The following is a 10,024-nucleotide window of genomic DNA, read 5'->3' as shown; positions in this document are numbered from 1 at the left end:
GTGGTAATACCAGAGAAAAACAAATTGGTCAGTGGACTATAAAACAGGTTCACAAAAAACACCCAAACCCTGCTGTGTCAGACCAGCCCTTCGGCACTGCCTGGATGCCCTATAGGCCAGTCCCACCCTGCCCGTACCCAGTGCTTAATTTGTAAACCAATAAGTGCTGGATCCCAAAGCTTTGCAAAGAAGCCCACGGACAGAGCTATCAAAGAAGCCCACGGACAGAGCTATCAAAGAAGCCCACGGGCAGAGCTATCAAAGATCGGGGTGCTGAATACCATGGCTGCGTAGTCTTGATTCCACCTCCAAGTGGGAGCGCTGGGCACTGCTACCAGTGCACATGTTGGTTTTGTGGGCTGTCTCAGGATGGCCAAACCGACACGCGCATTGAGCGGCATTGACAGGTTGGAGACAGCAAGCACAGGCTCTCAGTCTCTCTCGGAGCGCAAATTCAGGGAGCTCAGACCAATCCTGACGCTGCTTTCATACTGCCAGCAGCATGTGAACAGCATCTTGATTGGCCACAGGGGAGTCTGCTAGCCTGTGCATGCAGTGAGGGTTCGAAGCAGAAGAACAGTGGGTGACTGATGCGTTCTTTTTTCATGTTTTCTTTATCATCCCGCTCTGCCCGCACACCAGGCGCTACGGCAGCTTCATACAATCCCTACATCAGTACAAGCTTCTCAGGCTTCTAACCAATGGAAATCAAGCAAAGAACAACATTTGAAACAGTAGACATTCGAGGATTTTCTCACTCTTGTAGTACATGTGATTCTGTGTTCACAGCATAAGGCACATGGGGACACAACTGTTACATAGAACGCCTCAGCACAACTCATCCTGGACATCCCCGGACACAGCCACATCCCCGCACACCTAAGAAACCTGCACTGGCTTCCCATCAACAAGAGAATCACGTTCCGACTCCTCACCCACGCACACAAAGCTCTCCACAACCAAGGCCCAAGATACCTCAACGACCGCCTCAACTTCTACACTCCCACCCGCCAGCTTCGATCGACCAGCCACACCCTCGCCGCCGTCCCTCGCATCCGAAGAGCCACAACGGGAGGAAGATCCTTCTCCTACCTGGCCGCCAAGACGTGGAACTCCCTCCCCACCCACCTCCACCTGACCCAAGACCACTGCGCCTTCAGGAAGCAACTCAAGACCTGGCTGTTCGAGCAGTAGCGGACCCCCCCCTCCTCAAGCGCCTTGAGACCCTCCGGGTGAGTAGCGCGCTATACAAATGCTATTGATTGATTGATTGATTGATTCAGTCTGGGACAGCTAAACTCAGCCTTGAGAACATTACATTGTTCAGAACATTCTGTGAAGCCTTTGGCCTGCTCTGCGGAACATAGTGATTCCCCATTCTAAGAAAGAATGATACAGCAATTTTAACCATGTGGTGTAGTATAACGTCATGTTCAAGATGGACGACAGACGCTAAGATAGCCCGGCTACTTAAAGTACGATTCCAGAGATTACTGATATTTAATTTTGAATTTACTGTTCCCAAAGCAATGGATGTTCATTTAAAACATGAATGGAAACAACAGTCGAATGCAATATTTTTCTGTGTGGGTCCATAAAAACGTGGCATGAGGCCACTTCGTACGCCTATTGGGGGCCCGCCTCCGAAACAAACAAAATAGTTTCTCATTCACTAAAGACGACTTTTTAGTATGATAACCTTTCCCAAAAAAATGCATGCGCATATTCTCCCAGATTGAAACATGAATAGTGCTCACACAGTATGTCCCCAAGCAAAACGCGTGCTTTGGAAAGGTTTATGTGTGCGAGGAGCTTAAAGCTCCATGGGTGGGATGAAAAGAAGAGTAGAGAGAAAAGCCATTTAATGTGGAGAAGGGACCTTAGACAAGAGAGTCATCAACCCATGAGCAGGGGTGGGCCGAGACAGGGGCGGCTCTAGGCTCATGGCGGCCCTAGGCAGGGAGCATAGGTAGGGGGCCCCAGAAGAGGGGGTCCGGCGGGGTGGAGCGCGGCGGCCAGTGAAGAGGGGGGGAGTCAGGGTGTTTGGAAGTGGAACAGAGCCGGAGGCCGCCAAATCCCTGCCGGGGGCCGCCACGCAAATATGTATCCATCCTCAGAGGATTATTATATTAAGGATATATATTGGCGTGGTGGCCCCTGGGATTTGGTGGCCCTGTGCAGGTGCACAGCTTGCACATGCCTATGGCCGCCCCTGGCCGAGAGCTCACCCCAAGGGCCTGATGACAAGTTCTACTGGCAGGGTGCTACATATACATGCACAGTGTATGCCACACTAGGACCCTGCAATTATGAGGCAAAACCCATGGAATGGGGAATTACAGTGTGGAACTAGATTAGCCAACCATAAAAACCACAAGACATTCCCAACACCATGGGTTTTAACATTTATCTCTTTCCCTGAACAGGAGGTAAATATACATGGGGGCTCTGTATGCGGTGGGGGCAGAGGAAGGGGGTGTGGAGTAAGGGAATGGTACAGTGATAACTAGAAGGGGGCAGGGCAATGGTAAAGTGGAAATATAGAGGAGCGTTGAATGCGCACACTGCCCGAAAACAATTCTGGGGATAAAACGTGGCTGCTGTTGATGCCAACGCCTCGTCCCATTTTCCCGGGTCTGGTGTTCCAATACCTATGCAATCTGGAAGCGGGAACAGCTGCCCACTCGTGTTTGGGGAGTGGACTTCCATACTCTGATTCCGCCCCCTTACTTATTATCAAGACTCTACTCTATATTGGATAGAATAGGTCTCTTTGCCATCAGACTGCTGAAGCTGTCCATGAGCAAGACCTAAAAAGGCCCGAACCAAGGTATGATCTGGGAGAGGAACCAATGGTAGCCATGACCATACCAGCCAGATCGTCTATTTACAAATTCAGTGCTAACGTGATTTGCCCCGAGTCACACAAAGTCAGTAAAGTGCAGTAGCTGGGATTAGGACCATACTCTGGGGAGCACCCTGCCAGTGCCACTTCCCGGAAGTGCAGGGGTGGTGGGTCCGAGGCACCCTGCGCCTCCCCCCAATCCTCTCCCTCCTCAGCCCCCAGTCCTGGCCGAGAGATGCCCCTCTCCTGCAGCCAGGCTCTTCCAGCAGGGGCGGCCTTAGGCATGTGCAAGCTGTGCACCTGCACAGGGCCACCAAATCCCCAGGGCCACCACACCAATTTATATCCTTAATATAATAATCCTCTGAGGATGGATACATATTTGTGTGGCGGCCCCTGGCAGGGATTTGGCGGCCTCCGGCTCTGTTCCACTTCCAAACACCCTGACCCCCCCCTCTTCACTGGCCACCGCGCTCCGCCCCACCCAGACCCCCTCATCCGGGGCCCCCTACCTACACTCCCTGCCCAGGGCAGCCATGAGCCTAGAGCCACCCCTGCTTCCAAGGGGAGGGGCTTGTCTCAAGCGCCCCATCACGAATTCATGAGGACAGGCCGCGCGTTTCCGATCCGCTGAGCGTTTATCCCACAACACGAGGTCCTCTGGCTGCTCATGAATGTTTCACGGGAGCGGCGAGCCAGGCCCGCGCCCCGGAAGACCCGGTCCTAGAGTCCGGAACTATTTGCATACATTGAACCTGTCACAGAGAATGTCAACTAAAGCAATTTAGAAAGGCTGCCCCTTCCTGTAACAGATAAACACTCTAGGAACACAGCTTGCTTCCTTTAAGAAGTAAACTTAGTGGCTTTACACCCACTGCCACTTTCCTAAAGAGAAAAGCGAAAGCCCCTTACAAACACCCTGCGATGTTGGGCCTCAGGCCACATGCTGGTAAATAACTGAGACTGACACTGCATGATTGAGTACGATAACTGGCCCCGAGCACGTGCACTCGGGCCCTTTTATTAGCAGGCTCACGTCACCCGTGACGCCTGTAATACATGGGTGTGGGGTGCAGTGTGCCCACTCCCCGAGGGGGAGTGGCTGCTAGACCAGTGCCTGTCGAGACACTAGAACGTGTCTCGCAGGACACTACACACCCCAGCATTCGCCCAAAAACAAACCGAATAACAACGAATAGTGCAACTTTCGTTGAGGAGGACGATTCAACCAATTTACTACCCCCAGCAGTTTTCTTGGAAGAGCTCAAATGAACAACTTTACAAACTTTGCACCACTCGTGAAATAAACCATATCACTATTCTCGAAGCTCAAATTCAGCTGAAAATGGCTTGTCTGCAGTGTTTAATTATTAAAAAACTGGGGGCTAAATTATCAAGAAAGGGCGATACATTATCGCCGCTTTTAAAGGCAGGAAACTGCCGCTAAAGCAGCGATAATGGGCTTGATAATATGCCCTTCTGAATTCCAATAGAAGCCCATGTTAAATGTGAAGGACATCTAACATGGGCTTCCATTGGAATTCCATAGAGCATATTATCAAGCCCATTATCGCCGTTTTAGCTGCAGTTTTCTGCCGCTATAGCAGCGATAATTTTATCGCCTGTCTTGATAATATATACCCCTTAGTTCAGGAAATGCTTCAGATCACACCCCCAGATCGTGAACTACTGCCAAGGTGCCCAGCGACTCCGTTGTTCTTCAGAGAAGGACTTCCATGGGCACAAGAGGGTCGGAAATCTCCGAACTATCTTGGAATGGCGTCCTGACTTCTGCTAGCGCTACAAGGCGGTACCAGTGTGAGAATGGGCGCTATAAAAATGCTTCGCACATAAGCAGGCAGCACAGATCACACCAGTGACAGCACGTATGATGTACAAATGCCATTGGCATTAGATGCAAGCAGGACATATAGTATATAGAATCGGTGGACAGAACGTAAGTGACGTAAAGTTCATCAAAGTGGCTAGAAGTGCAATGGAGAGAACTGGCCAGTGAGAGAGTGTGCCTGTGGTCCATTCCTTAGTTAAAGTCCTCAGTGGTTTCACCTGTTGGCTGGCAGAGGGAACTGGATAGTTTATGATGCTGCCCAGAGGATGCCCCATCAAAACGAATGAAACACATACAATAAAACAAATACATTAGGTGGCCAACAGCGTTTGCCATTGCAAGTGAGCAGTGAATGGACACGGTTCCCCGTTCACATTCCCATACATGAACTGGACTTAGGTGCACAAAACGTTCACTTTGCATCTGTAAATTATAAATCTTGATTGGCACTAACTACATTGCAATTTTACCTACACAAGGTTTACATGGGGTTAGAGAAACATCACTACCAGTATTAGGGGTGGGACTGGGGTGCTTTGGGGTAGACATATTTTTATAAGTTCATAAACTTGTGATTGGTCACAAATCCCTTGCAAGTAGTGATGTGCGCCTGTTAGGCAGGAGTAAGTGTGTTGCCAGATTGGAAATGGGGAGTTAACATCCCCATATTTAATAAGGATGCGGCAGGAACCGTTTCCACCAATGGAAAAACACATGTTCCCCATGGATAAACAAAAAAGCCTCAAACACGCAGATGCGTATTTTAATCACATTTCCCACTTGCGGAGATTCCCACCAATGTTAGTAATGCGAGTACTCCTGGAAAGGTGTGCCCGGAATATTGATATGGGAACCTCAACGAAACAAAATATTGTGACAAGAATATCAATGCCAAAATATCGACAGGTAAGTACAGGTCTTCTGTACCTACTCCATGATATATATCATCAAGGTACACAGATATGCAGTTAAGAATAGTAAATCTATACTCAATGTTGAACTAAGATATTGGCTACGATGTTGGCTAATAGGCTTATAGGTGTGATCCTCCCCCGGTTCATAACGCACAGTTGGACTGCATGCCTAAGTGCTCGACCAAAGGTAATATTCGAGCAGGCTTCATAACTGGATGGCAGAGGTTCATTCGAGGCACAATCCCCATCTGTTGGTTTCCCTAGATGCAGGGAAGGCCTCTCATGCTGTCCTCTGGTCTCTCATGACACAAACACTGAAAAAATTGGATTTGGACCCAGGTTTTTGAAGTGGCTAGACCTGTTGACGGGGCATGTACAGCGGCGGTGAAGGTTAATGGGATGCTGTCGGAGGAGTTCCCTATTAGGAGAGGCACCCTACAGGGGTGCCCCCTGCCTCCTCTTTTATTTGCCCATATATTGGAAACACTGGCATGTCTGGTGTGCAAACACCTGCAAATTAAGGGGTTTAAGAAAACCGGATTTCTGATCAGCGAGGGAAAGATCCTGCTGTACATGGATGACATCCTCCTTTATCTCGACCATCCAGCAGTGTCGATTTCTTGCATGTTCTGAGTTTTTGAACAATATGGAGCAGACTCCTTCTACACAATAAACTGGGACAAATCTGTCCTGGTCCCAGTGGGTGAACGTCTAGACCTGGCCGGCCTCCCTGGGTGACTGAGGGTAAACTGGGAGGGATTCCAATACTTAAGTATATACGCCAGCTGAATCAGGGGAGGTGCATGGAATATAATGTGAGAAGAGACTTGTAGACTTCTGTGCTGATGCAGAGCCCTGGAAATTGCCCTCTCTAACAATAATGGGCAGGACGGCTATGTTTAAAATGATTACCCTTCCCAAGTTTTTATACATCCTTCAAAATACCGACTTGAGGGTCCCTGGGGAAGTGTTCATAAGGGTCGATGAAGTACTAAGAAAACTATTATGGAATAATGCCCACCCCAGAATAGCCCTTCAGACTTTAAGGGCCATTGTTTAGAGGTGCGGGTATGAACTGACAACCTCACACTGGCACCCATACAACACACGCCACCTCCTTTGCACCCCAAAACCATGGACTCCACTCACCTATTCACCATATACCATAATTTATTTTTTACAGCATATGTTCACCATCTTGGTGCTAAATGGCAGATATTTACTGCTACCCAACTCAATCATACTCATTTAATCTGCCTCAGGAGGATGAAATGCTGAGCGGACTCACCAAGATAGGAGCCTGCGACTAGCAGAATCAAACACAGTTCCCTGCAGTGTGTGCATCGGTCCACTGCGCAATCAGGCAGTTATTTGTCAGGGCCCCAACTTAGTGGCAGGCTCAGGCTGGCCTCTCTCCCTTGTGTATTAGTACTATGAGGACACAGGTGCCCCTTTATAGGAAGGACAAATACACAGGACCAAACCCTAGCCTGCCCAATCAATGTAACCTCTGTATATCACAACATAAAACAAGTGGTTCCGTGGGACTCAATCAAAACAACGCCTAAGGTTGGAACACTTGTCCCTGCTTGCAGGGGAGGAAGAAACCTCACTCTCAGCTCCAAACCAATTGGACATGCTAGCCGAGCCGCATCGCGCCCGCCCGATTGAATTGTCCGGGTCGGGAGCGCGGTTGGGACTGGTTGAGACCCCTACAAATGCAAGATATATGCAGCTGAGGGGTGCTTTGTCAGATGGATTTTTTGTCCTGCGGAGACCCACTTTAAATTATTTGTGGTTCGAAACATCAACACTGGAGTGGGGATCATTTGATACGTAATAGTTTCTAATTCCGAACAAGTATTTATGCAGAACTGAAAAAATATTAAATTATGGATTCCCACAGTGTATATATGTATTAAGTTTTAAACACTTATGAGCACTGCACCCTCTGCACCTTATTGATTTACTTTCTAGCATCTTGTGGAAAGAATAACACATCTGTGGTTTTTGCAAATGATCAAGATTGACGTGTTCTAACCTCATGGGTTGTTTTAATTGAGAGTAGGATGTGGGGGATGAAAATCCTTTACAATCAGGCCTTTCCTCTTTGCACTTGGGTTACTTCATGTTATTGCAAAACAATCTTAAATTTGCAAGAGAAATTCATTACATGCATTACTTTATCAACAAACTTCTGTGGTGCAAACTGCAATCCTGAAGATTTGTTGGGGTTTGGGGGGTGCAGGGGAAGACGTTTGTTTTTCAAAACATGTCTCTGGAATAAACTAGTGGCTTTGGTTCTGCAGTTCAGGTTTGAAAAATGGGGTTTCAGTGGGGGAACTGCTTTGTCCGCTCGGTATAAGTGCACGTCTTGGACCTCAGGTCTCTCTGGTAAAGCCCAGGTGGCACTGTGGCCATAGGAGCTCTGAAAAGTGGGCTGTTGTCCCAGAGCCTGTCTTCCATCTCTGGCTCAGTGTTCCATGGTTCTGAGGCCCGCCCGTCTCCAGCAGAGACCCATTCTCCACATTTCTAGTTAAATTGAGCATCAAACACACCAATGTGTCTCGCTGCTGTCAGAGCGTTGCCGGCGCGAGCCGTACACTGTGAGCAGGAAGTAATCACTAGCACCGACTCACCTGGCAGCAATACACTTCTACCTGCACAGAGGTTGGCACGTGCATCAGCACAAGTCCTCCCCTCTCTTTGTCTTCATCCTATGTCACAATAGTGCTTGTCACGAGACCAAAAAGCCCCAGTGCGTCATGACCATGTGGAGAAATCTGATGCTTTGGATTAGGAGTTCTTGCAACTTTTACAAGGGCAAAGAGATCCCACCTACTTTTTATGACCCCCCCCCTTCCCCCCAATCTCCCAGAGTGGGAGTTGACATGCTTTCCATGGAATATTTACAACAAGGGGTGGTGAGGGACAGAGTCTCTGAATTAAGCAGAAAGCTCTCACCCAGTCAAGAGATCAGGGCTAGATCCAACACCGTTTTTTAGCTCACTGCACCATCCCAGTTTCAGAACCTGGCTGTATGCAAATTAGTCTGTTCCTGTCCCAGTGCATGATGGGAACAGGGCAAACCAAACTACAAAAGCCAATTCTTACACTGGGAAGGAAACAAGCTCCCGGGGACCGGTTTCTGGCATTACAGCCGTCTTCGGCCCGGTTTGCTTGAATCCTGATGGTGCAATGAGCAAGGGTCTCACATCTGAGAATACCCTTCCACGCTTAGGGTGGACAAAAATATTTACAACAAGGGGTGGTGAGGGACAGAGTCTCTGAATTAAGCAGAAAGCTCTCACCCAGTCAAGAGATCAGGGCTAGATCCAACACCGTTTTTTAGCTCACTGCACCATCCCAGTTTCAGAACCTGGCTGTATGCAAATTAGTCTGTTCCTGTCCCATTGCATGATGGGAACAGGGCAAACCAAACTACAAAAGCCAATTCTTACACTGGGAAGGAAACAAGCTCCCGGGGACCGGTTTCTGGCATTACAGCCGTCTTCGGCCCGGTTTGCTTGAATCCTGATGGTGCAATGAGCAAGGGTCTCACATCTGAGAATACCCTTCCACGCTTAGGGTGGACAAAAATATTTACAACAAGGGGTGGTGAGGGACAGAGTCTCTGAATTAAGCAGAAAGCTCTCACCCAGTCAAGAGATCAGGGCTAGATCCAACACCGTTTTTTAGCTCACTGCACCATCCCAGTTTCAGAACCTGGCTGTATGCAAATTAGTCTGTTCCTGTCCCAGTGCATGATGGGAACAGGGCAAACCAAACTACAAAAGCCAATTCTTACACTGGGAAGGAAACAAGCTCCCGGGGACCGGTTTCTGGCATTACAGCCGTCTTCGGCCCGGTTTGCTTGAATCCTGATGGTGCAATGAGCAAGGGTCTCACATCTGAGAATACCCTTCCACGCTTAGGGTGGACAAAAATATTTACAACAAGGGGTGGTGAGGGACAGAGTCTCTGAATTAAGCAGAACGCTCTCACCCAGTCAAGAGATCAGGGCTAGATCCAACACCGTTTTTTAGCTCACTGCACCATCCCAGTTTCAGAACCTGGCTGTATGCAAATTAGTCTGTTCCTGTCCCAGTGCATGATGGGAACAGGGCAAACCAAACTACAAAAGCCAATTCTTACACTGGGAAGGAAACAAGCTCCCGGGGACCGGTTTCTGGCATTACAGCCGTCTTCGGCCCGGTTTGCTTGAATCCTGATGGTGCAATGAGCAAGGGTCTCACATCTGAGAATACCCTTCCACGCTTAGGGTGGACAAAAATATTTACAACAAGGGGTGGTGAGGGACAGAGTCTCTGAATTAAGCAGAAAGCTCTCACCCAGTCAAGAGATCAGGGCTAGATCCAACACCGTTTTTTAGCTCACTGCACCCCGGTAGCTTGT

The sequence above is a fragment of the Lissotriton vulgaris genome, chromosome 10 (genome assembly GCF_964263255.1).
Source record: "Lissotriton vulgaris chromosome 10, aLisVul1.2, whole genome shotgun sequence".
Lineage (NCBI taxonomy): Eukaryota > Metazoa > Chordata > Amphibia > Caudata > Salamandridae > Lissotriton > Lissotriton vulgaris.
This window is presented reverse-complemented; position numbering follows the sequence as displayed.